Genomic DNA, 27,281 nt, shown 5'->3' with positions numbered 1-27,281 from the left:
ATGGGGGGGGACCCGGGAGGGAATGGCAGACGACTGGGTGGCTGGCGGGGGGGGGGGGGGGGCGGTAAGAGGTCAGAGAAGCAAGAAGGGGCCAGACAAGTCTGGCGTCACAGGTCAGGGGCTGGCCAACAATGGCCCAGAGGCCAAGTCTGGCCCACTCCTTATTTTGTATGGCCCATGAGCTGAGAATGAGTTTTACATTTTTAAATGGTTATAGAGAAAAAAATCAAAAGAATAATTAACCTGTGACATCTTCACAAGAAAATTCATGACACTCAAACTTCACCATATTTACCGATTTTCTCTTGTTGCTTTTGTGCTATGATGGCGGGGTTGAGATGCTGTGACGGAGATAGCACGGCCCACAGCTGTGGACTGAACTGTGTCCCCTCCGATGTTATATGTTGAAGTCTTAGCCTTCACCCACCGATGTAACGGTATTTGGAGCCCGAGCCTTTGGGAGATAATTCGGTTTAGATTAAGTCTGGAATATGGGGTCCTTGTGAGGGGATTAGTGCCTTAGAAGGGACACCAGAGAGCTTGTCCTCCTCCCTCCCCCAGCCCATGTGAGAAACAGCCACCCGCAAGCCAGAAAGAGGTCTCTCGCCAGAAACCGACCACGCTGGAAACCCTGATCCTGACCTTGCCAGCCCCCAGAACTGCGAGGAAATGCATTTCTGCTCTTTACTCCCTCCAGTTGACGGTACTTTGCTATGGCCGTCTGAGCAGGCTAAGACACACGGACAACCAGTGTTTCCTCTGTGGCCGATATAGAAAAAGTATGCCAACTCCTGTTGTAGGCTACAGATTTTTATCCTAAAAAATGGAAAACGACTGGAGGGGCAGATCATGCTCAATGGGCAGATCTAATATTTGCTGTTTAAACCATTCAGAGTGGTTTTGACATTTTTGAGCAACCTGAAGGTCTCTGACAAGTTATTCTCCTGAGGCAGGACTCTGAGTCATTCATTTCAACAGATCTTCACGGGACACCCACAATGACCCAGGCAGTGGCAAACCCTGCAGCCACTTCGGCATCCATGTCTCTGCTGGTACACACGGGCTCCTCCAAAGCTCCTGGCAGCGCTAACAGAGAGGGAAAGTGTTGGTTCTATATGAAAACGACTCTTGAATGGAAGATGAAACTTTGAGGACAGGTCAAAAGGCAGTTTACTTACATGGTAAAGATAAGCTTAGTTAGGACAGGTGCCTATAAAATACTTGCTTCTGAAGGATATGGAAGGATGATGGATATACACTTACAAATATCAAGGATCTATTTATTGTTCAAGAGTAAGTTGTAAAGGGGAGGAAAAAGGAAATGGGCAGATCTTATCCATCTAACTGCATATGCTCACAGAAAACAGAACAAAACAAAAAAGCAGGAAACAAACTCCAAAACTTAAAAAATAAATCAGCATTTTCAAGCATACACAGGAACAAACAATCTTTTCCCTAGAATGTATCACTCAGGTTCGACTGCTCGGATTACTGAATTTTCTGAAGTTGCTCTAGAAAACCATTCCCCTGAATACCTCTCGGGGTGCATGCTGGCAGTGAGAAGCCTTGTAAACTGCAAAGCAAGCACAACTCTGGGCTCTTTGAAGGGGGGAAGGGAGGAGGGGGGTCCTCCGCCAGGAGGCTGATTGAGAATTGGGAGTTTTAGCTACCAAGCAGTTTTCATTTGAACTGCATGTTGAAGTGAGCTTGAGGCTTCCGAGTCATCCCTCTTGGTAGCACCACTGCCAAAGAACAGTAGAAATGTCAATTTGTGAAAGGACTTCTGACCCCAACGCTTGCTCTCCCAGGACAGGGGGTGGACCCAGGAGAGAAAGAGGGGGTTCTTGACTTGGATCTGTGGGTACACCTGATCAGGGAGCACGGCATGGCATGCCCTTTTCCTCACACGTACGGGCTTACTCCACACCCCACCTCCCCAGCCTCCTACTTCTAGCTCCGAAAGGTAAGGCCCAAACATTTTCCATGCACTTGTCTAGAGACTAACTGAAAAATTCAGGACTCATGAAAAAAAGCACCAGAGAGACTTTTTAGGTTTCTGATAACTGTAGTCAACATAAGGACATCCCAGTGCAGTGTCAACTTCCCTTTCCGGAGGCCTGACCAAAATCAAGTTTCTCATAGTGTTACCTCTGGGATTGTCTGTTTAAAAAAGTAAGAAATTTCAGCTTTCTGTATATCTTGGGTAATATCTGTAACAATACAACTTAATTCCTTAAAATAAAAAAGCTATACAAAATACACAGAAGAGAGCTACTTCAAGCCAGAAAGATAAAATGAGAGAGCCTAATGAAGAAGAAAAGTCACAGCACACGGGGATTAACAGGGCCTGTACCAGAGCGAGTTTTCAAACGAGGCTTTGCAGGCTGTTTCTGATGCTTTTCTGTGGCTGCAGCTGAAATCCTCAGACGTGTATTCCTGATTAGAAGGCCACTTGCTTCGCATGGGTCTTTTAAAATATGTGTCCCTGAGCAAGTCCATGCATGTGAAGCGATGTGAAGGGACCTCCAGTTCCCACAGGTTGAGCTCCCTGAGATCCCAGGAAAAGCTCGGGGCATTGTCCCATGCAGATTCCCTGCCAAAAGGGAGTTGTGCAATAACAAAGAACTCCTGACACAACCAGCATGTCCTGATAACACAGGTCCGCAGTGGCATGCGGCAGATAGCTCCAGCTTTCGCACTTGTGCGTTTTGCGTGCCTTTTGTGACCTTAAAATCAGAAATTAAAAAAGGGAAATTTAAAAAGAAAACCTGATGATAGATATAACAAGATTAATGAGTCTCAAGATAAATTGAAGCAAACTAGAAAATACTTTCCGAGATGGACTGATTGGATAAAGTGAAACACAAAACAATATACAGAAATGAGTTGGATGCCCAGGCAGATGTAAGGCTGTAAATATCACCCATAACTGTAGATTTCATATTTGGGATTCAACCAGAGTTGAATTGATTCATCTCATAATAAATAAATATATACAGGCTTTTCATTTCAATATATATGTTTATATTGTTTGCATATTTCTTGTAATATTAAGCTATCATATATATTTTATTTATTGAGATTCTGAGTAAACTTTTCTTTGAAAAAGGGGTTCTGCTCCTTAAGAAAAAAATAAAGGATCAGAAGTGCCTGCAGGAGAGTGCCTTAAAGATTCTTGAGTAGCTCAAGCTGTGAGACTTAATTATACAAGCTGGATTAGCTTGCAGAGGGCCTACACCAGCCTCACAGTACTCCACTGAGAGGAGCTTGGGCACATTTTGGGACCCCATAGCTTTCTGGAGCCTGTTGGACTTCTGCTGCCTCTGACCTGCCATGTTGGTGACTCAGATATTCAGAAGGGAAAGCAAAGCACATTTCCTCATGACAGATGCTCAGCAACTTTCTCTGGCCTCTGTTCTTTTCTGTTCACTTCTCCTTTAATTTCGGTGTCTCCTTTCCTACATGCATCCCTGACTTATTGATTCATTTGCTCTCCACTTAGATACAGTTATTTCTTTCCTCCATATGTACATATGTAGATATATTTTCTGCACCCTCTCCCCCCTTTACTATAGTTTTGAGTAAAAAAATTGTAGAAAAATCAAAACAAAACATAACCCTAGGTGAGTTGTTTGCCTAAAGGGTGCTAATTACTCACCCAACTAAATTTGTAGCTTTCTATTTTTTTTATTTTTCATTGTTCATCTTAGTGTGCTCCAGCTCTCTGGACTAGAAGGAAAAGAAAGTAATCCTAAAAGACCATGTTAAAGTTTGCTGTACTATAAATTAGAACTAGAATGAATCCACTATGAAGCATATAAGTAACATTTTAAAACTTGACTGTCAAATACGTAATTCGGGTGGATTGCGTTCCTTTGGAATTTGTCCAATATCCTTGCTTCATATATCTTTTGTCAAAGCGAATTTACTTGACGCTGAGAAACAAAAGCAAGTTGCGTAACAGCCCTCATGGAAGTGTCCTGGGAGAGATGATCTTGATGCAGATAGTGACTAAGGCAGTGAAGGCAGCTTGACCGAGGGGAGGTCACACACACATTGCAGAATGGTCACAGAATTGCGTTCCGTCTCGGGTCTTGGGGAGGGAAAGATGACGTCTGGCCATGAACTGGCCCGGAGCTCTGTGGAGAAGGTGGTATTTAATCTGGACCTTGGTAAAAGGCAGGGTCGAAGGGGAGGAAATTCCAGGTGGGAGCGGAAGACAAGGCAAGCTAGATGGAAGAGAGATTGCCAGTAATCACACATCTATTTATTTTTTTCTGGGTTCATGGAAATGCTTGTAAATAATCAGGAGGAACAAAAATTGGTTATGGGACTGAATGAACTGAGAATAATAATTATTTTTATGACTTTGTTCAAAATATTGCTGATTTTAGAATCATTTTGTTTTCCAGGCATAAGGAAACCTATGTTTTGTTTTTTCCCCCTAGAATAATTTGGTAAATGATACTTTCATAAGCAATACTGAGGCATTTATATTTTTCTTCCTACTCAATCCCTCCAGAATTTGGCAACTCTTAATGAGTGAGTATTATTATTTTCTGGGTGACATGTTTGTTTGCATAAATCCAAGAAGAACCTGTTCTCTTTATAACAGGACACATACAGCCAGTTTCCAATTGTGGTTGTATTAACCAAAACTTTGACTGGAACGTCATGATCGAAAGAGACAGGCTTAGACTCTGGATGCCACCAGAAAGCATTAGGGGAGAAAGACGGAGTTTGAAGCTGATAAAAGCCCCTTGGGAAAATGGCCTGGTCCCTCACTTCTTCACATGGTTCGTGGCAGTCTTGCCAGGTAAGGGATGAAGGTTGCTCTTCTGGGAGATGGCAAAGAAAGAACCTCAAGACATTTTGGGAACCTCAAGAACTTAGGGACTCCACCCAAACCTACAGGTATTGCCCACACATCTATTTTAAACAAGCAGCAGGCAAATCTCTGAAGAAGCAAGGATCAGGGAATTAAGAGGCAGTCCCCGGCCCTGCCCTTACTCCAGGAACAGTGCGCGGCCGGGCACCCGCACCCCCCCCTCCTGCAGGCAGATCTCACCTGACCGGGCCTATCCCTGCCTGCCTGCCATTCAGGGGAGGCAGGAAAACCCTAGAAAGCAGGACCTGCTTGACGTACTTTGTATCCTATACCAGGCACTTAGCAGATATTCGGTAAATGCTTGTTGATGTTAAAAAGAGGACACTAGGGGCAAAATAAATTGCGATTTTGAAAGGGTGGGAACCCAGTGCAGCTGCAGGGAGGCCTCAAGGAGCTAGGTACCTGGCTCTGCACAAGGACAGGAAGGAAGGTAAGCCTGGGAAAGAACTCCCACCAGTGTGAGTTATGTGAGAACTGTTGGGGCATTTCCTAAAAGGCTTTGACAAGAATGCAGGATTAAGGTGCTGGAAGTTTAGTTTGTGTGTAATGTAAAGCCATTAGACGCTCTGGAGATAAAAAGAGAATTCATCAAAATGGTACATTTTTCACTGACAAACACCCCAGTGAGTGAAAGGGGTGCAGTGGGGCAGAGGGCAGGCTTGGCCCCCGGCCTCATAGGGTACAGCATCTGGTTCATTAAGAAGCTTAGGCAGACACCACTGTGGAGGAAGAGCTGGCCCTGGGAGACCCTGGAGCTGGAGAAAGTTTTAGCAGTTTAGGAAAATACAAAGAAGGCTGACCAGCATGACACAAAAGGAATGGCCTGGCAAGCCCTGATTTGCTAACCCTCAGGTGAGGAATGACAGTAGGAAAAGGTCTTAAGGAATAAAGAAGTAGGAAAAGTTCAGATAATGTGGGAAATGTATATAACATTCCCTTTATTTAAAAGTCTTAAAAAATTAAGAAGATCAAAAAAGAAGATCAAGAAAATTAGTTTTGCATATAGCTTTTTAATTGTCAGCTCCCCTTTATATTTACTTTCATATAATTTGGAAGTTGTAATAAGAGCTGATCACTTTACACAAATAGTATGCTTAAAGAGCATTATAATAAAAATGATAGCTGCCTTTGTCTCAAATAATTTTCAGTTCACCTAAATAACACATATCATGGTAATGAAGCAAACTAAAAAAAAGGAAGACTCAACCACTCAGGGGGAAATAGGTCAGATCAAATTGTGGCTAGGCCCTAGTGAAACACACTGGGGAAACTGCAAATAATTCATTTGCGAACAGTGTGTTAACTGTTAGTACACCTTCCAAATTATGTGCAAGTGGCATAAGCAATCCCTGAATGCAGCAGTTAGAAGAAACCTCAGACCTTTAAAACTAGCTATCATACATACAGCCTGGCCAAGGGAACAAGATGACTTTGCTTTGCTGTCCAAGTAGAGACGGCACGGAGGAGTCCTGCCTTCCGTTTAATACTCTTTCCTGCCACAACACAGTGCCCAAGTGGGAGCAGACAGGCAGCTTCTGAGGGAGAACAGGAGTGGCTGGGGCCAGGACAGGCCTTCACCTCGAGGTGACAGGAGAAGGAGAGTCATTTCTCCATTATGTGTACCACCAGAGCCCAGAGGATGCTTTGGTGATATCTTATTTTCATCCTCCCCCCCTTTTTTTATGGAGGGATGGAGTGGGGATAACGAATGAGAGGATGGGGAAGAAGGAAGGTGTCTTCAAACTACGAACAGGATAAAATGATATCTGAAGTTAAATGACATTTTAAGAGAATCTGTAGCTTCAGTTCAATCCTAGTTTAGGTTCACACCTCATGGCAAATTTATTAAAGACTCATGGCAAGCTCAGTAGGCAGGGGCCCTCTGAGGAGGTAAAGCAGCTCCTTTCCCTTGACAGGTCTTCCCCTCCTGAAGAAGTAAAGATTATGCTAGGGGCCAGTAATCAGCTGCTCAGTTGTTGTGTAGAGAAGCCATCCTTACCAGGGGAGGAAAAGAAAAGAGACAAAAAAAAAAAAGACAGGACACCATCAGTCTTGGCTGAGTCTGAACACACCCATAAGGAGAGAGGCTTAAGTGTTTACACACAGCATGTTTGCCTCAATCTAAACAAGAATCTGATCTCCCAGGAATATAGCACTTTCCATGCTCGGAGGAGTCAGACACCTTCACAAGAACGAAGTGGAACCTGTGAGGAAGGAGTAAACAGTTTGGATGAGGACTGTTGTTGTTTCGAACTTAAGAGGCTACAAGTGGCTCATCTGGGGTCACAAAATCCAGTTGGCAACTTACTTCAGGCCTCAGAAGTCTTCAGAAGCCAGAGAAATAACCTTTCTGGAATCCAGAATTATAAACCCCAAGGGAATCTCAATCCTTAAGGATAGCTAGAGCTAAAAAGTCATCTGGTTTCCAATGTTCAAACTGTATTGAAGATGTTTATGAAAGAACATGTAGCATGATCATCAAGATTTAAATCCACAAGCAGCATGTATTTCAGTAGAGAGAGTCTAAGTATTTTCCTGTAGTGCAATTTTTCTTCTTCCATATTCAATCCCCCCTCAATAAAGGGGACAGGAAATCCTTAAATTTTATATTTCCAGCCAGGCTTGGACTAAATGTTTTAATAAAAATTAATAGTGCAATGTGTAAAAAAAAAAAAAAAAAAATTGAATCTAATGGCGAAGCTTCTGAACGCAAAGTTTGGAATTAAAAGTTGCCCCCCCAACCCCGCAATTTAAAACATTTCTCGTATTGATTTTACTCAAAACCTAACGTCAAAGGAGTCCCTGTGGACAAACAGAAAATCTAAACCTCATTGATTTTGCGAGTTCCTGGTAGATTTGTACAAAATCAGTTCTCTTGAAATTAAACACCTAGTTTGACAGCTTCACTAATTACAGTCTGCTCTACAGAGGAAGGCCAAGTCCTGTGGCCACGCAGACAGATTAGCCACAGTTACTCAATAAAACAACTATTTAGTAGAGACAAACCCTGGGAGAGAAACCTAAGAAGTCATGTGCATATCCAAACAGGCTGCGCCAGTGTAAAGAAATCCCCTTAAGTCACTTTCGGCTTCATTAGCACATGAAAATGGGGTAATTGAACATTCTTTAGCCTTCCATCAAGTGCCAAAATCAATCATTCATGGAAATTAAGTTTTGATAAGAGGTGTTTAAACACTGTCAAAGACTTCTTGAATGTGTCATTCTTTCAGCCCCCAGAAATTCCAGCCAACACTTAACTGTACAAAAGGAAGGAAAATTAAAGGTATCAGTCCTGTTGTAACCCTATGACATTATTAGAAGAACCATAGACCGGAAGACGAAATCTAGAAAGGAGTGTATTGCTTCCATAAAAACATTAATTTTTTTTTTTGGGGGGGGGGGTTCTTTTCATAAATATATCATTCCTAACAGTTGTTTTGATAAGCGCATAGGATACATTTTTAACTAAACATCTATTCTAAGAAAAGGTAGTTTTATGCTGACCACATATTTTAAATCATAATGCCAAAATGTATAAAAAACTTTAAAGTGCTTTAATATATTCATAACAACATAATGTGTCATGCTATTACCACTATCAGTAGCCTTCCTCAAAAAAATTTTTTTTCATCCAGGCTTTGTGTTTCCCAAAACCACAAAGCAATAATGCAATAAACCTTCAAGGGAAAGAATGAGGTTTAGAACAATCTATTACTCCCCCACAAGCAAAACCTTCCCTTCTCCCCAGATTAGTTATCTTCTGAATTGTAAGAAAACCAAAAAGTAAACCACTTCAAAATCACTTGGCTCTTTGGTCAAACTATATTCTTTCAACCTGCAAATATTTGCAAAGGGTCAAGAAGTTACTCAGGTTATGCTTACCTTTGATGCCACAAATACCAGTCTTTTAAGCAATATTGATCAATGGTTACATTCATTTTTACTGAACAAAAGGATTCTAAACCAAGGGGATCTGATGAAAGATGAACAATCTGTTTCAATATTTATGTTAGCATGTATGTTATTGTGGGGGGGGGTTTTAGTGTTTTTTGTTTTGTTTTGTTTTTTTACCTCCAATAGCTCAAATTTACCATATCCATATAGAAACACACATTCCATCTCAGAAGCACCTGGTGGCTTTCTGTCTAGTCGCCTATCAAAAACTTGGTTACAATGAGCGAGTGCTGAGGTCGGGCCGCGGAGAGCTACTCCGCCTCCTTTCCCCTCTCAGGCAGTTTAACCCCCTGGAAAGCTGTGATCTCACTGCCAGCAAACACACGCTCCCATATTTTGTACTGTCAGGTATAGATTTCAGAAAGGGGGGGAGTATTACCCACAAAACAAAATGACTCTTGCTAAAACAGTCCGTACAGCCTACCATCCTGTCTGCTACTAAAAGAAAGGGCAACAGCCCCCCTTCACCCGTCACCCCCCCCCAGCCTTTGAAGAGGAGGCCGCTGTCAGAGCAGCAATGCTGCAATTCAGACGCGTGAGACTATCGCCTTCAGAGCCGCGTGTGCTCGCCCCCCAAAACTGGCGCGATCCAATCTCGATCTGGGGTGAAAGTGCTCTTTACAGTCCACAACACCACCTACAAAGCCCGGGACTTCAGCAACTGGACAAGGCGTGGAAGGCACAGGCACTGACTACCACCCTGCCTTCTCAAGTGATCAAAAGAAATAACCGATTTTGCCTAGACAATGGTCCAGAAATCTCATTAATCTAAACTATAAAATAAGAAAATAGTGACAAAGACTAGACTACACTTTGTAAACAAAGACCTCTTAGAGCCAGAAGTATGTTAAGGGTCCAAAATTAAAAAAATGCAAAAGATAAAACTAATTTTTAGAAATGTTTACAGTATAAATAAATACAATGTAATATATCAATTATTATGTCTCAATTTTTTAAAATGTCTAAGAATAATAAGGAAGCCAGGCAGAGACACAATCTCTAGAAAATCAGGACCGAGCAAGCCAGGGTATGTGAATTCAATGAAACTGGCAGATTACAGCCCGGGCACACTTAGCACCCAATAAACCTGCAGTCTCTGGGTGTTTGTTTTATATTAAAAAGCGCAATGACTGTACGGAAGCCTCCCCTTCCTTCTAATCAACTCTTTCCTTTCCTTTCCCATCCTGAGAAAGTTAACTAGGTTATTTTAAAACTTCCGGATTTTAGGAAGCATGATACACGGTGGTCAGCTCCTGATGGTCTGCCAGGGAAGACCCTATTTGGGGTTTGCTGTTCCTAATGCCCCCTTTCACTCTCAGAAGTGTCTTGCTTATGAGCAACAAATTATATGGCCCCTCCATTCATAATGTGTATGTAGATGTACGATGAGTTCATGAATAAATGGGCAATTGTCTTCTAGTCTAACTACATGTTTCTGTGTATCTGTAAAGGAATTCTCTGACTAGGCATAATCTTAGTCTTTACTAAACGTGGAATAAAGCACCTAACATAAAAAGAGAAAGAAGGAAAGATAACTGCAAACTTACATTATTGGATTATAAATAAAATAAAGACTTCCAAACACCATAATGTGTAATCCTGCTCCAAAGGTGAATGGCCAAGTCTGTTTGGGGGGTGGTGTTTGTTTGCTTTTTTCCCTCTTGGCCACACACAGCCAAGAAATCTGGCTAAGGAAAGTTCATAACAGAAAATGGCTGAAAATTGGAGAAAAATCAGGACTGTGAACCAGAAATGCACTCTCTATAGGTATACACAGAAGCATCTAGGGCCAAGTTGTAATAAAGTAGAGAATGGAATGAACGGAATGTTTTAAGCATCATTTCTTTTTCGAGTGGACAAAGGCAATGATGTACGTGAGAAAAACCTCAAAATATTTATGAAACACCTATTATGTAAATTCATATTCGATAAGGATAGTGTAAGTACTTTCTAAGGTTGTATGAAGTAGAACACATTTAAAAAATCAAAGCCCTAGACATTTTGCTATTTTTTTGACATTAGCATTCATTTACTAAACTAGATGCCTTAAGGGTGAAAGAACGCAAAGTAAACTTCCAACTAAATAAAACTTTGTCAGTCCAATTCTAATCACCCCCCAAAAAACAGGTTGTGAAATCACTTATTGTCACCAACAGACATGATTATCTAACCATTTCCCTGCAGCTCAGCAAGATAAATGTTTCTAAGCAATTCTCTCTGAAGTTAAACATTAAATTAAAAATTAAAACACCACTAAGAAACGTGTGATGACCTGAAGGCATTTTAAGAGCAGCAAAGGTTAGAAGGGCAGCTCTCAAATAACACCCATTGTTCCATCTCCACTTAATGACAAAAGGAGAAAAGAAAGCGATTACCTGGCCTTACTTCTACATCTCAATTCAAATGCTACTTAAGAAAACAAAAACCTCATTTTTTTGCAACCAAACACTCTTCAGCTTAGTCAAACTTCGGTTCTTAAAAAACGAAATTAACCTTTGCAAATCTTTTCTTGTGCCAGAACTCTTGAGAGCTAAATTCAGCAGCAGATTTGAAGTTGGTTTACTATCAAGTACATAATGCAGTTCAATGAAGATCCAAAAATTAGAGAAAATATTAAATAAGCACAATAATGATAAATAGAAAAAAATATTTCCAGCTTGAAATTCCACAAAAAGTTATCTGTTTATTAGTATCCAAAAAATTTTTATAATCTGTTTTCCACTTTTTAAAAAGTGTATGTATTAGCCCTAAAATCCACATGGAAGAGCAAAGCACCAAGTGTAATCAAGATAATTTTGAAGAACACAGTTGGAGAACTCACCCGGCCAGCTATCTAGACATAAAACAATTTTCTTCACTGTAGTGGTACAAAGATAGGCAAATAAACCAATGAAAAGAAAAGAGACACACAAGGGGATGGATGAATCTCACGTATGATGTAAGTGGGGTTTTAAATGTATAAGGGAAGGATGGGCTATTTAATAAGTGGTCAATTAGCTATCCGTTTGGGAGGAAAAACAGATTTCTACCTCAGACCAAACACAAAAACACATTTTAGGTGGATTAAAAACAAAGCAAAACTTTATGAAACTTAGAAGAAAATATGGGTAAATATACTTATGACTTCAGGCTAAGGAAAAATTTCTTAAACAAAAGGCAAAAGCACAATTTTTTAAGAAAAAGATTAATACATTTCACTATATTTAAAACAAAACTCTTACTTATGTGTGGAATCTTAAAAAAAACCCACTTCTCATAGATCCAGAAAACAAATTGGCAGCTGCCAGAGGCTGGGTTTTGGGGTGGGCAAAATGGGTGAAGGTGATCACAGGGAAAAACTTCCAATTATAAGATGAATAAGTCCTGGGGATGTAATGTACAGCATGGTGATTATAGTTAACAACGCTGCATTATATATATGAAAGTTGCTAAGGGAGTAAATCTTAAAAGTTCTCATCACAAGAAAAGAAGTAATTATGTGTGGTGATGGATGTTAACTAAATTATTGTGGTAATCATTTCACTGTATATACAAAATAATTATGTTGTACACCTAAAATTAATACAATGTTATATGGCATTAATCAATTAAAAACAAAACAACACAAAATAAAATGTGCATGTTTAAAGACATCATAAATAATGCCTGGCTAAGCCACTAATCAGGAAAATATTTTTACAGCAAACATAACCAATAAGGAATTAAAGCCCAGGATAGAAAAAGAATGAAAATCAGTTAAAAAAAAAATCCATAATAAAAACAAGCAAAATATAAGAACAAACAATTTAAACCAGAGGAAAGGCGAATATTTAACAATGAAAAGACGCTGAGTCTCACAAGCAGTTAGAGAACTATAATTTAAAACAACAATAAGTCATCATTTTATACCTTTCTGAAGTGAGAAAATATTTGAAAGTTTGACCTGATCAAGGGCTGGTGACAATATAGTTGCAACAGGAACCGCAGTTGCAATATGTTAGTAGCAATGTAAGCTGGCGCAACCATTTGGGAAAGCAATTTAGTGATACTTATCAAAACTGAGAATGTGCAGAGCCTATGATCCTGCACTGCCATTTCTACGTAGCACTCTAGAGAGACAATTAACCTGTGCACAAGGAGACATGTATGAGAATTTCACAGCAGCATCATTAGAAATAGCAAACATTACAAATCAGATAAATTAGTGCTCGTTTCAGCAGCATGTACAGTAAAATTGGAAAGATACAGAGAAGATGAGCACGGCCCCTGCGCAAGGATGACACGCAAACTCGATACATTCAATGTTTTAAAAAAGATAAATTAATGATGGTATGTCTGGTTCATGGATACTACAGCACTGACAGTGGAACGGGCCAAAGCAACGTTTATCAATGTGAGTAAATCTCGATGAAACACACCTCAGAACACATAATGCTTAGTTAAAAAGAACACATGTATGCAGCGTGATGCTATTTATGACAGACTTCTAAACAAGCAAAACTACACTGCGAATACATACCAAGGTACTAAGTCTAAAACCCAGAGATGGGAACAGCCGAACTGGAAAGGGTATACAGGAGGTTTTAGCATGAGCAATGTGCCTATTTGTAAAAGAGGAAGAATGACGGCTTTGCTGCATTTTGGAGATGGGTCCATAGAGAGAAGGACATTGGAGATAGGCGTTGGCTATATTATTCCCTCTACTTTTTGGTATAGTCAAAATATACAGGTAAAAGAAGGTCACGTATTTTATACTACCTTAAAAAATGATGTAAGGTGCCCGGCCGGCGTGGCTCAGTGGTTGAGCATCAACCTATGATCCAGGAGATCGTGGTTCGATTCCCGGTCAGGGCACATGCCTGGGTTGCGGGCTCGATCCCCAGTGCGGGGTGTGCAGGAGGCAGCCAATCAATGACTCTCACCATTGATGTTTCTGTCTCTCTCTCTCCCTCTTCCTTCCTCTCTCTGAAATCAATAAAGACATTTTTTTAAAAAAAATGATGTAAGTTAAAATACTCTGAAACTCTAAGATTTAAGCTGACTATTTTTTTCAAATATCATTTCACCTCATTCCCCATATTGAACCGATAGGGAAACCAAGGCACTGCAGTTAACTCCAAATGTCACATAAGCTTGTTGGTAAACACTTGGTCCCAGTCTACTTCTACTGCACTCAAGGCCCTGAGCGAGGGCCACACCACTTGAGGAAGGGCAGGCGATCGGAAGGCCTGCTTTTGGACTTGAGCCCGTCACACAATGGCACTCAACTCTCAGAGCGCTGAGCACAAGGCAAGTGCACAGAAGTACCAGTACATGTAATGACGCCCACAGAAGGGCTGGCGCTGACCCAACAAAAGGAATCCCCAGGTGCCACGTCCACTTGGGGCCGTTAGGAGCAGAGCTGGGGAGAAAGATCTGCAGGAGAAAAGTTCGAAATGGAGAAGTGTTTGAAGCATACTGTGTCTGCTGTGTACTTGGGTGCCACTTGTCTCTGGTTCCAAGGTCCAGTGCTCCCACCTAATCACTAACCAGAAACTTTCCGGAAGCTGGAAAGTTTATGTGTCACTTTTGTATACAAATTTTGTTCTAATTCACCCCAATGTATTTTCTAAATTTGGATGGAAGAGTATATATATATATATATATTTATTTATTTAAATCCTAACATAAAACCATAGCCAGGTCAATTCAATGAAGGAAGATGGATGATACATACTATCCTAGCAGAGGCAGAATCATCAATGACAAAGTTTCCTTTTGATGACAAAGAAAAGATGTGATAAGAAGGAACAAAGTACTGAGAACATTTGGGAATTAATGTCATTTAATTTTAAACCAGGTGGACTGACTTCCTTGAATTTGACTCATGAAGAGATTGAGACCCCCAAAAATTCTTACAGGTAAGAATCTAAATAATGTAAAATTAACATTTAAAGGTACAGAGGGAAACTACTCAGTGTATCCATTTGACACATGGGTTTATTAACAATCTAAACTTCTTATCAACCAAAATGTTGCTTAACTTATGGGTTAACTTATGTTGGGGACAGAAAATATTATCAAGTATAAAGTATTCTAAAATGTCTTTTCAAGCATGTCTCTTCTTATATTTAAAGTACCCTTTTAATTAAAAAATGAAAGAGGGTTAATATTTAGCCGCAAACTTCCAGTTTGATAGATTCAAAATACAATTTACAGATATTTCAAGTGTAAAATGCTGTGAGAGGCAGCAATGTTAATCTGTAATAAGAATGTCAGAAAACCACAGCCAGGTCCAAATTAAATTTATAATAAAAATACGTAAAATTCATATATTCCAACTTCTTGCACTTTATAATTACATATATGAATGTAAAATAGAAACCGACCAAAGCACACACAGTTTTCTAATAGAATATTTCTAAACTCTTAACAACCGGTTTACCTTTTAATTGTGCCTGAGCGTCCAGCATCATTTTAACTAAGAGAATTAGTTAGAAAACATTGTCTCTCAGTTGTTAGATGGGAATAAATACTACATACAGTGATATTTTTCTTTAAAGCAATGATCCTCACCATTACTTAACGTGTTCCAGTCAAAAGAAACATAATATTTTTCTTCTGCAATGGTAATGTTTCACACACGTGCTTTTGTTCACATATGTATTATTCACATATTGTATTAGAATTCATTAACTATATTTAAAATATCATTAGGGAAAATCCTACAACATATTTTACTCAGGCAACTGTTGAAAGTCATTCCGGTTGGTGTACATAGCCTTCCACTGCTTACACAAGCAACTTTGTCTATGGAACTATTTAAAAGTGACGAGTAAATGTGGCTAAAATCTTGAAGGAAAAATCTCCTTGGAATAAAAGTACACTTTTGAAGGGTAAGAAACCAACATATTTACCCAACAATAAAACTAGGTACTGAAATTGATGGTTTGGTTCCCTTTCTAATACATTCTGGAAGCTCTTCTCCAAATACCCGTTGCAAAGTCCAGTGATCTCTCCTTTTCTTATTTTCCAGTAGTTTGTAATGCCTCCAATTATTTTATAATTTGCAATAAGTAAAGAAATACTTCAAATTCCCTTTTATAAATATGGAGAGTACAAGCTTTCTATGGACAACCTCTCCAACCTAATTCTATTACAAAAGGCCTACAAATGCACTGATAGGCAGTACTTAGGGAACCTTTAGCCCTAAATGCAGTATCATTACCTCTAAGCAGTTAAAGACAAGACTGAACGTTTTCCCAAATACTATGAGACTCTTCATCAACTGCAACTGAGAAATATCATTAGCTTTAAAAAACAAATAAGTAATTTTGTTTAGAGACGATTAAAATTTTACTATCCATTAAGCAATTATCCTAGTATTAAAAAAAGAGAACACACTGAAAGAACTGATTTTTTAAAAAAATTATAATCCCTGCCCACACTTTCAGGCTTTCCATGAGTACATGACAAAACTCACGAACAATTTCGACAGCCAGATGAAGTTACCAAGTACAAACTTTAAAATACTGCTATTAAAATAATTTTCAGAGAAAGCAACATGATGCAGCCATCCCAGTACCTTATGATTATTTGTGAGGCATTTCTATTTATAAACACTTTTTACTCTACCCCTTACAGTATTTGCTTAGGTTACCCATCAAGAAGGTTTTTACTGCTCATAATGCCCCAGCAGCCTGTAAGTGTGCGGTATGAAAGTAAAGAGCAGGGCAGATAGGTGAAGGAATCATACAGTCATAAAAGAGGCAGAGAAATAAGCCATAGTGTTTGCAAGGCCAGCATTTGTTTTCTTATTTACTTGGCAGGGGTAACCCAAATCTTGTTGACATGACTTCAATCCAGGAGACAGTCTATTTCACAGAAACAGCATTTAAATCGTGTCAGAACCACAAGATTCTAGTCCCCTACCAAAGATGATATCAGCTCGATGTCCCCTTCCAAGATGCTATCACTATAAAATGAAATGCACTTATGAGCCCAAGACTCAGATGGACATGGTATCCTAAGAAGATATAGGACTTCGCTTTGTAATAGTCTATCTTGGTATTTACTTTTTAAAAACTTTTTCTTAATAACCACAAAGATCTACTAAAGGATGGTAAGTTATATTGCACAGAGGTTGAAGTTTTGTTCAAAACTAAATAGATTTCAAAACATGGCATATATTAATACAGTCCACCACAGGTCTTATTTTTTGGTCGGGGGAGGAAGTTGAATGTTATAGAATAACTTTCCGTTTCTTCCCAATGCTTAGGAAACAGATAACTTGCGATGACAAATCTTTAATATACCACATACAGAGTTTAGTAGGCACGATACCAGAAGAATTAAGAACTGGATATATCTGGACATCTCATTAATTATGTGTCTTAATGTGGTATATTCAATAGAAAGGAACAACCATTAATTGACCTCACTTCATTGTGCAGAACCAGTGAGGATCACATTTATATGATAATTATTATAGAGAATTTGATCTTTTTGCTTATCAGTGTACGGGAAGCTTGGCAACATTCATTCAGATTAAATTATGAATATTTTAAAACTATATGTAGATGAACAGCTGTTTAAGCATACTCTCTGTAGCACTTAGGTTATGACAAAAAGAATTGCGTGATCTGGTCAGGACCATGTAGTATTTTAAGGATTTCACCCTGTCTTGATGACTTTTTAGAATTAGGAAATATTTTAAACGTTGAATTTCCTAGGAAGTTTTTGATCAGAAAGAAATCAAGTTTGAAAAGAGGTGTTGGAGTGAGGAAGGAGAGGAGCCATATTCTACTGAAGCCTTTTTCAACAGAGAGCAAGGACATGGTGTCACTACAAAGCTCTGGAACAATTACTTTTCCCTTTGTTTCCATACTACAGTGTTTAAAAATATTATATTTTAATTTCAGGCCTTATAAACTAAAGATGTCCCCCCAAATTAATTCCACTTACTATCTTGGATCAGATTTTGTGGCTGACTACATATGTTAGAAACTTCATTGTGCCTCCTAATTAAGAACCAATTCTAGTTGGACAATTAAAAAAAAAAAAAGTTAAATTCAAAGAGGGATGTAATACTGTGAAAATAACCAAATATTTTTTTTCTCCACAAGGCTTTCAAGGGAAGGATCGCTTCTCAAACTGTCTGTGTCATGCATCTACTGCACATTTTATTATTTTTTCCCATGTGTGTCTTTCCTGTCATATTACAGCTAAAGGTTTTACTCAACCAGTTCTCTTCGGAAACTCTTCCTCTGCCCCGCACAGCGGTCCTCTTAGCAGCGACTGCTAAGTAAAAATACCTGCAAGTCAGACGTTTTCCTCGTGTTCCCTTCCCCCGTTTTGAAATTTTGTCATTCGTTTCTATGTATATAAAAATGTTTCAAACGTAAAAAAAAAAAGTTTTTTCCTCCTAGAAGGTTCTGCTAAGAAGAAAAGTAAAAAAAGAAACAAAACCCCTACGGGACCGTCCTCGGCAGAGCCCACGAGGCTCAGTCCACGTGCCCAGCCGGCGGTTCACTGGCCACAGCGAGAGCGCGACAGCCCCAGGTAGGCGCCCCGAGGTGGCACCTGCCCAGACCCTCTTCCGCCCAAAGCCTAACCTACACGTGCCTCGAACCCTGAAAGAAGGTGGGGGGAGGGGGTGCGGCTGGGAGAAGCTCACAGGGTCCTTCGGCAGCCTTGGAGTTTGGCGCATCTCTGGCTTTCAAGACCCGGGAGGCGGCGGCGCGCAGCTGCTGTGCGGTTAGGCGGTGCGCGGGGCGGGAGACGCAGCGCACCCTAATCCTCTCCACCTGGGCCCCCCCCTTCTCCCGGCCCGAGAGCTCAACCCGAGGTCTGCGAAGGCTCCTGGGACCTGCCCGCTGTCACCCGACTGGGGCGGCCGGAGCGACCCCCGCGCCCGGAGAGCCTTCCCCGCGTAGCCCCAGGCTGCGCGCTGGAAGTTACCGTGCAGCTCAGGCGCCCGGCGCTCCCGCCGCGAAACCTGCTCCAAGGGAGCTGCGCTCAGGCAGCCAGAGTGACCAGCAGGACGCACGCTCGTGGCCGCGGGGGCATCGGGGCGAGGATTCCTCAGCAAGCCCGTCCCGCGCAGCACCCGCCTCCTGAGCCCGCGCGCCCCGAGACTCAGGGATCCACGCTAAGCCTATTTCTAGAGTCCTCCGGCCTGATGTCAGGACCCTAATTCTTCCCTTCTCATCTCGTCCGAACTAACACAACATTTTGGTAATCTCCTCCCCTCCCCCCTTCCTTTTATTGGGGGGAGGGGTGGGCGACTTTAAAGAAAGGAGCTGGAGCTGAGAGAACAGGGTGAGTAATTGAGAAGCGATCTCCGCTGTCTCACGTCCCAGCTACTCTTGGAGCGGAAGCTGGCGCTGCAGGTTTTTTTGGTGGTTTTTTTTTTTTTTTTTAATTACGCAATTTAGGCGAATGTAGTCCCACCGAGAGCTGCTAGCGGCCGACACGCAGAGCTCGGGAGACTCCACTGCGGAATTTCTTTCTTCAGCAGTGGCCCTGGAGGAAAAGTCTGCCCCGAGCCGGATCCCCCCAGGGCGGCGTCTTACCTCGGCCCCCTGGTCTCCCACGACGTCTCCCGTGGAAGATGCGCTCGTCCCGGCGCCTACCGCCCGCCTCTGCCCTGGAGCCACTCGGGCTCCTCGCGCCCTCCCCCACCCCCCGACAGTCCCAGAGCTTTTTAAAACCCTGGGTGCAGTTTTTCTGAGACTGGGAAGCAGCACATGTTGCTGCCCTCGTTCAGCTAACGTGGCCACCCCTGCTTCCCCAACCATTGCATCAATTCGAAAAATACACGAAGTGAACGTTCCAAAAATAAGGAGTGTCCGATTCTGCGTCTCATGTCCCTCTACAAGTTGGTGGCACGGAATTCTAGCCTTGCAACAAGCGGTAACGGGCCGGCCAGAGTCCCTCTGTCCACCCGGTGCTGAAGCTCAGGCTAATCAATGCCGGGGGAGTAACTGTCAGCGTCGCCCGCGTTTGCAGGTGAAGCAACAGCAGAGCCCTAATCAGCGCGCTTCCCACTGCCCCTGGCCCTGGGCGCGATTCTCGTCACTAAAATCCTAGCCCAGATACATACTTTTTTTTTTTTTGCAATCACCACAGTCTTGATTCCTTGAAAATGTATTTACTAAAAATCTCAAAAGTAACGTTTTGAAGACCTTCTAACGTGACCCTCCTCATTGCAACCATGACCCGCACACCTGCTCGGCTCAGCCCGCTCCAGGAAACGTCCCGCAGGACGCCCAGCTGTCTTCCAAGTGGCACGGTCTCTGGTCGCCCAAATAAACCTGGAAAGCCAGCGGCTTCGGTGAACGCAAACTCGGCTTTCCCGGGGAGACGCGGCAGCGCGGCTACAATGGGTCTCCGATTACACAAACACACCTAGGGGCAGGTGGGAGTGTGAAGGAGGGCTTTGGGGTGGGGGTGGGGGGCATCTCCTACCCAGAGGTGGATTAAACCAGTTCTCCCATTGTTACCGAGCTCAGGAAAGCTAGGTGTGTGTTTTCCTGGGGTGGATATTGGGGGTAGAAACCGAGAAGAGACAGTGAAGCCTCCCAGAAGCCTTTGAAAGAGCAAAACTTAGTATCTAAGTCAGGACTTCGGTTCTTTTAAATTGTTTCAGACACTGAATTCATCATAAAGACTCGGGGGGGGGGGGGGGATCAGTCATTTGAAATATTGTAAAAGAAGGACTGACGCTTGCATCTATCTGTTCTGTGTCCCAGGGGCTCACGGGTCCCCCTCTGTCAACCTGGGAAAGGTGGCGGCGACAGCGGGACTCCCTCGGTCGCCTGTGGGGGCCCAAAGGCTTCAGAGTCGCTCGAATCACCGCTCTGCACTTCTGCTTTGGAGGAACGGGGCGTCCAGTCCCAGCTCCCTCCCCAGCAAACCACCCACGGGGAGCGGACCCCCGGACCCCTCCCGGGCGCGCCCGGAGACACACCTAAAAGGAAAGACTCCTTCCCGCCCAGTGAGCGGGGGGAGGCTGACGGGTGCGCGGAGCCCGAGCGCCCCGAGGGAGCGACGCCCGGCTCTCGCTGTCCACAGGCAGCGGGGATCTGAAGCCGAAGGAGGTGCAAAGCCCTTTCTTTCCCTCCAAGTTTCGGCAGGAACGGCTCAAATGACAACTTTCATTGACCCAGGAGAGCGGCCCCGGCCGGGGCTCCGCGCTGCGAGGCGCCGCTGGCCTGCCGCGGCCGCGCGTCACGTGAGGGGCGCGACTCCCCCACGCCCCGCCCCCGTGCCAGTGGCGCGCCGGCTGCGGGGCCCCGCGCCCGCTTTCACTTTCCGCACTAAGGGTTCACGCGCGAGCGTTAGCGTGCGAGGTTTTGAAATAAAAGGAACTTGAGGCGCCGGGGACAGGAGGGAGGCGTTCTAGAGAAGACGGGGTGCGCGTGCTTCTGGCGAGGGGCCGCCCCGGGGTCCGCAGTCTGGGAGGAGAGGGTCTGGGAAACGTGTTTGCAGCCCTGCGCGTGTGCAACTCGGGGCTTGCGGGTCCCGCGGCTTACCAGAGCGGCCAGGATCGCCACCAGGAGAAAGCTGTGGGCATCTCACCGTGGGAGCGCTGCCTTGGTGATTTAGCTTTGAGGAGAGTCCTCCATGTAGTGTATTAGGGTAGAGACAGTAAAGGGCCACCGAAGCTGGCGCGTGCACCCTGGGAAAGAGCGCCAGGCCCGGCCGACCGTCCAACGTGTGTGGTTGGATACTCACCTTCCATTACTACTTACCCGAGATCGCGGCTGGTTAACTGTCTAACCAGTTAAAAGCATTCTCCCCGTAGTCCTAAGTAATACGTTCACCTTTAGAAAGAAAATGTTTCAGGGTGTTGAAAAGTTATATTATTGCCAACACTGTGTGGACAGTTTTCAGATCAACTAACGTGGGCTTAATCCATTCATTTGTTTATTTTATTTATATAACAAAATTATACATAATACATTTTTTCAAGTGTTTGACTGGCTAGGTTTTGGGTATAGTGGCAACTTGTGAACCAGTCAGACTGTCTCACATACGGCGCAGGCATGGATCCCATCTGTATGTAACAGGTCAAGGCAAGTTGCAACAATTAATTGAATCTTAGAAAGATGTCTCCACCACTTGATAGCAAAGCGACCTTTAGTGAGTTGCTCAACTGTCTAAGCCCTGTATTGTTGTTATTTTTAATCTGTTCCCTTTAAAGGAAAGAGGAAACCAAGTAAAAAGCTTGGACAATTGCCTAGTACAGTGCCTGGCACAAAGTAAATGCTCAATGAATTATTATTATTATTATTATTGAAGTGAAACAATTTCCACTTCCTCCAACTCATAATTTTATTATTTTTTTAAGGTTTATGAAGGAAATGCAAGTTGACTTATTAGCACAAGTATCCAAGTGTAACTCAGCTTCATTTTCACTTCACAGATTGCCTTACATGAATATTTTTATAGTGGAAAGTCATCACCTTGCTATTGAGTGTGGCACACTGTGTGCTTTGACTCATGTGGTTTCTTCCGACCTAATCGAAAGGTGTGAGGACACCGGGACACTGCCTGAAATATGGAACCATTCACAAATTTGCGTGTCATCCTTACACAGGGGCCATGCTAATCTTCCCTGTATTGTTCCAATTTCAGTATATGTATTGCTGTATTGAGCTTTTCTTTCATGCCTTATATAGCGGTTTGATTAGGGAGAAGGGAAAGCTCAGAAAGCACTTTGCTTCACTCCTAGTTGTGATAGTAACTTCTACTAACTGATTACATGTCTTTTCAAAAGTATTTACTCAGATTTGTTTTGAATACATAATATTGCCTTTGAATTTCTTTAACTTTCCCCTTATACTTTTACAAAATGAAAGGGTATACTCTTTGTATCATATCACTAGCTATTTCACAACCAAACATGGTAACTTCTTTTGGGATAGAGATTAATATTTTTTTTTCTGGGCAGTTAGCTGAAAATCTCCTAACAAAAAGTGAAGCCTGGAGCAAGAATCCATTAAATCACAAAACAGAACAAAAAAACACAATCACTCTTTGTGCTCTCTGGGGGAAAACATAAGATACAGGGTGGGGCAAAGGTAGGTTTACAGTTCATATGGAAAATAATACAATACTTAATAATAAATAATAATACAAGAATAAAGTCTGTGTTTCACACACTCACAACTGAAAACCTACTTTTACCCAACCTGTATATATAGTATGCAGATATATGAAATCTCAATTAAGAAACATAGCTGTGTTTGAATTCCTGTTGTTTTTGGAAGTAAATTTGGATGTTTGAAATGAAAGTGATTTTTCCATTAAAGTTACTGTAATTATCATAGGTTGAAAGAATATTTGCAATCTAAACCTCTCACCTGAGCTCCAGACTTCCCCTTCCACACATGATACTGGGGCCACTATACATGACTATATATGGATCCCACCTCATCACCTCCCTGTCTCTCCCTCTACCCTCTCCACATTCTAGACCTCACTCCGTTCAACCTCCCAGTCACCCACACGACAAGCCTAAAAGTCAGTTTTGAGTCTTCTCTCTCTCCCTCCACTTTAAGTCTCCCATCAAATCCTAATTATTCCTTAGGTAGGTCCCCTTCCTTCCTTTCTTATCGCTACTGCTCTAGTTAAGTCTTTCCTGTCTTTCTCTCTGCCTCATTTGCTACTGCTGCGGCCTCCTCACTGTAAGGCCCTGCCATTATTACCTTCAAATCTTTTCCCTGAATGACTTATCTAAAACGCAGATCTGAACATGCCACTCACCTTTAATGGCTTCCCCTCACTTACCAGATAAAAATCTAAGCTCTTTACCAGAGCACTCTAAGCTTTCCCGCGTCTCTCCAGCTTCACCTCTCTCCACTTCCTGCCCGACTTTACATTCCAGCCACACTTCCCTCGTTCATTGGACACTACTGGGTGGCAGCCACTGTCCTAGGTATACCTTGGGGAACAAAACAGATCGTTCCCTCCTGGAGCTTATATGGAAGGGGGTGGGTGCTCTCAGGAAATGACAAACAGAATAAGCACATTTTATAGGGTCTGGGGGTATAATTTAAGATAGGCTGGTCAAGGTTGGCTTTATTAGAAGGTAACATTTGAACAAAGACATGAAAGGAGGTGGGACAGTGAGCTATTTGGATAAACAGGAAAAAAATCTAGGTGGAGGGAGAGGCCAGTGCAAAGCCCTAAGATGGGAGTGTGTGTTCAGCACATCAAGTCGAGGAGGGAGCAGAGGGAGATGGGACCAGAGCGAAGACGGGGTGTGTGAGTGTGCTTTTGGACAGGCTCTCATCAGCTGTTGTAGTAAGAGGGGACTCACTTTGCATTCACTGGGCAGCCAACTACTTGTGGTCACCCCCACAAGCCATCGTGTTTAGCCCTTGTTAATCATATGCTCCCTTCTGTTCAGATTGTACCCCTCTCTTCAGTTGAGTTGCTCCCCAAACTTTTTGATTTTTTTTCTTTTACTGCATTTGCCATATTACTTTTGAGACAGATCTTGAAGAAGGGTTTTGGTTTAACCCATCTTCATATTCCCGGTGCTCAAAGCAGGCATGCAAACATTCAATGAATGAATGCTAACAATGTTTGTGTATAGTTTGCCTACATATGTCAGGTGTTTTATGTTTATAAATTCTTACAACAACCCTACAAGGTGGGCTTTATCATACTCCTTCTACAGAAGAGGAAATGAGGTGTGGAGAGGTTATGTAACTTATCCAAAGTCATACAACTGCTAAGTATCTGAGCTGGGTTTCAAACTCGGGTATCTGGCCAATTGCTACACTGCACTCCTTTCACTCATGAGGCTTCCTCACTAGATTGAATGAAAGGTATTTCTGGTTTTGTTTCTTGCACTTGGCTTCCCCGGGCTTTAAAGAAGCCACTTATCAATTCTACTGCCTATTAATTCATTACATATTTAATAAGTACTCATTGTGTGCCAGGCACTTGGAATACAGTACTGAACATGACAGACATAGTCTCTTCGCCTGTGCAGTTTACACTATCGCAGGGAAGACGTACAATTGCATAAGCGAGGGAAGTAATGGGAAGTAATGTACAGGCCGTGCTCTGAGGGAGGAAAAGGTGCCGCTGAGGGAAGCGTAGCAGCAGCTCCAGACCCAGGCAACCAGCCTGGAGAAAGCTGTAGGATGAGACCATATTTTCTGGAGGAAAATAATTCCAAGTGGAATATACCATGGGCCTTAGGAACACTAAAATTCAGAAAGTGGAGATATATGTCCAGCTGTGAATAAAACAATTCCCTAGGCACAGAGGGGATAAGACGTGATGGGAAAAATTAAATTTTTAAGAAACCCCACCAATTCCCTATACACTTGTATACAGTACCAGGTATTATATAAAAATCTAAAGAACTTTGCTTTACTTATTTATTTTTTCAACTTCGGCTAATGTGAATGCCCCTTTCCCAAATCTGATTACAATCTTCATGGATACAACCTAAAGCATAAACTTTTTAACCTTTGCTTTAAAATTGTTATTTGATGAGTTATTTGACCCATTCGTTTGTAAAGAGATAATGCAATGTGTGTCTTAGTACTTAATAAATTCCAAAACTCTGACATCAAATGGCTTTTTCAAGTTGTTTTGCTCCACTGAAATTTGGTGGTATATTGCATCATCGGCTGGAGTCTGGTAACTTGTTAAAGAATGCAAATTTTTAAATTATGTTGGTGGGGGCAAACTTAATATTTGCTCACTTTTAATTGTTCAATGGAAGAACTAATCCAGGAAACCATGAAAGGTGGTGTGACTGAGACAGGAAGAAGCTAGGCTGGGAAACCAGAGGCCCATAGTCAGAGGGTAGCATTTTAGTGCTTTGTAACTGGTGGAAAATTAATAGGTTGTTCTCTACAGATTTCCCCTGTTTTTCAAGTGGGGATATTGTATTTGCCATAATAACTCTAATATATGACTTGATTTTCAAAATTAAAAATTTAAGGATGAAAATAGTTACTCAGACAACCTAAAACTGGTGGTGGTGGTGGCAACAGAGCAGTTGTTTTTAATAAGAAAATGATGGGGAAGATCAAAGAAGAGCAGGGATCAGGATGTGGGAGTGAGTTCTCTTTATTGTAAACTGCTTTGGAGGGAGGTGAGAGATGGAGATTAGAGATGATGAAGACCTTTCCTTTGGGCTTCTCTGATCTAGCCATGGATGATGAGAGTCCCTCTGGATGAGCGTCAAAGAAAAGACATGGTTAAATGGGTAATAAAAGAAAATGCAATGGCCCATAAATACTAAGTGTTTTAAGTTGAAAATTTTCCCTCCAAAAAAAAGACAAAACACACACACACAAACCCCCACAGCTTAGCTATTGCAGTTATGGTCTACAGCTTGTAAAACACAAGTCTCCCTAATGGAGCAGGTCCAGCAAGTCTTGGTTGTAGAAAGAGTTAGGAATATTGTGAGAATCCAAAGACTCCTGGCAAATATATGCTTTGAGGCTTTAAAAAGTGCCCCAGAGGAGGAGAAAAATATGCTGAAAAAAATAGCCATAAAGTACTTTTTATGTTAAGAACAAAAGACAGGAAATGTTTTTTTTTTCTTTTTTTCCAGATATTGTTGCATTTTCTCCATCTGGTGAAATAAAATAAGACAGATATGTTGCCCTCCACTGTTACACAAAAACTCCACCAGCAGGCCAACGAGATGGGGGAGAGCTGCTGTCCTTGGAGCTGTGTGGATGGCATTCTTGCTCTCCCCTCTTATGGAAACACACACACACACACACACACACACACACACACACACACACACACACACACACAAACCAGCAAATGTACTGCTTGTCTGAAGCCATCAAAATTTTTTGGCTTAAAATACAGAAACATCTTGGTAAACAGAACAACAAAAATCTCAGAACTGTCATCATTACCTCTGGGGAAACCCTCCCTATGTGCTAACTTCCTTCCAAAACATTTCTGCCCGAATTACATTTGTGTTGGTTTGAGGGGGCCAGGACAACCCAAGGGAATGATTCCGTGCTAATTGTGTTTTTTCTTTCCCAGGAGGCCGGTGCCCTTTTATACGCACTAAACTCAAGCTCTTGATGAACTGTAGTCCACTTGTTACTGAAAAAAACACCACAACCCACCACCCAGACAAGTCTGTGACAGTAACTGGGCACTTGTTTTTGGTTTGTAGCCCTGCGGAGATCACAAGCCGGTTCTTATCCAGGGCCCCAGGTGTGATAGTGGAGGGTGTGTGTGTGTGTGTGTGTGTGTGTGTGTTTTTCCTGGACTGCCAAACATGCATCCCAGCGTTGTGTGTTTGGGGGCCAGGGTCCATAGCTTGTATACAATTTTGACCTCCCCCCAAAATCACTACCCATAACATCCAAATTCATTCCTGCCCTTGCCAGACTGGGCTCCTGCTAGGCCTAACTTTGGTTTCATGAACTACAGTCACCTGTGAGGGCCTCAGCATTAGCCCTCGCGATTCCAC

The 27,281-nt window shown here is 42.2% G+C and overlaps 2 non-coding genes across 2 annotated transcripts; one reads left to right on the top strand and one right to left on the bottom strand.

Moving 5' to 3' along the window:
* Window positions 1-13,025: 13,025 nt before the first annotated feature.
* LOC148093103 (U6 spliceosomal RNA) lies at window positions 13,026-13,130 on the top strand. Its single transcript, XR_015714626.1, has one exon. It is a non-coding gene; the product is annotated as a U6 spliceosomal RNA (small nuclear RNA).
* Window positions 13,131-22,358: 9,228 nt separating this feature from the next.
* LOC148093102 (U6 spliceosomal RNA) lies at window positions 22,359-22,463 on the bottom strand. The gene has a single exon (XR_015714629.1). It is a non-coding gene; the product is annotated as a U6 spliceosomal RNA (small nuclear RNA).
* Window positions 22,464-27,281: the final 4,818 nt, after the last annotated feature.

The sequence above is a fragment of the Miniopterus natalensis genome, chromosome 5 (genome assembly GCF_054644295.1).
Source record: "Miniopterus natalensis isolate mMinNat1 chromosome 5, mMinNat1.hap1, whole genome shotgun sequence".
NCBI classification, from domain to species: domain Eukaryota; kingdom Metazoa; phylum Chordata; class Mammalia; order Chiroptera; family Miniopteridae; genus Miniopterus; species Miniopterus natalensis.
This window is presented reverse-complemented; position numbering and strand designations above follow the sequence as displayed.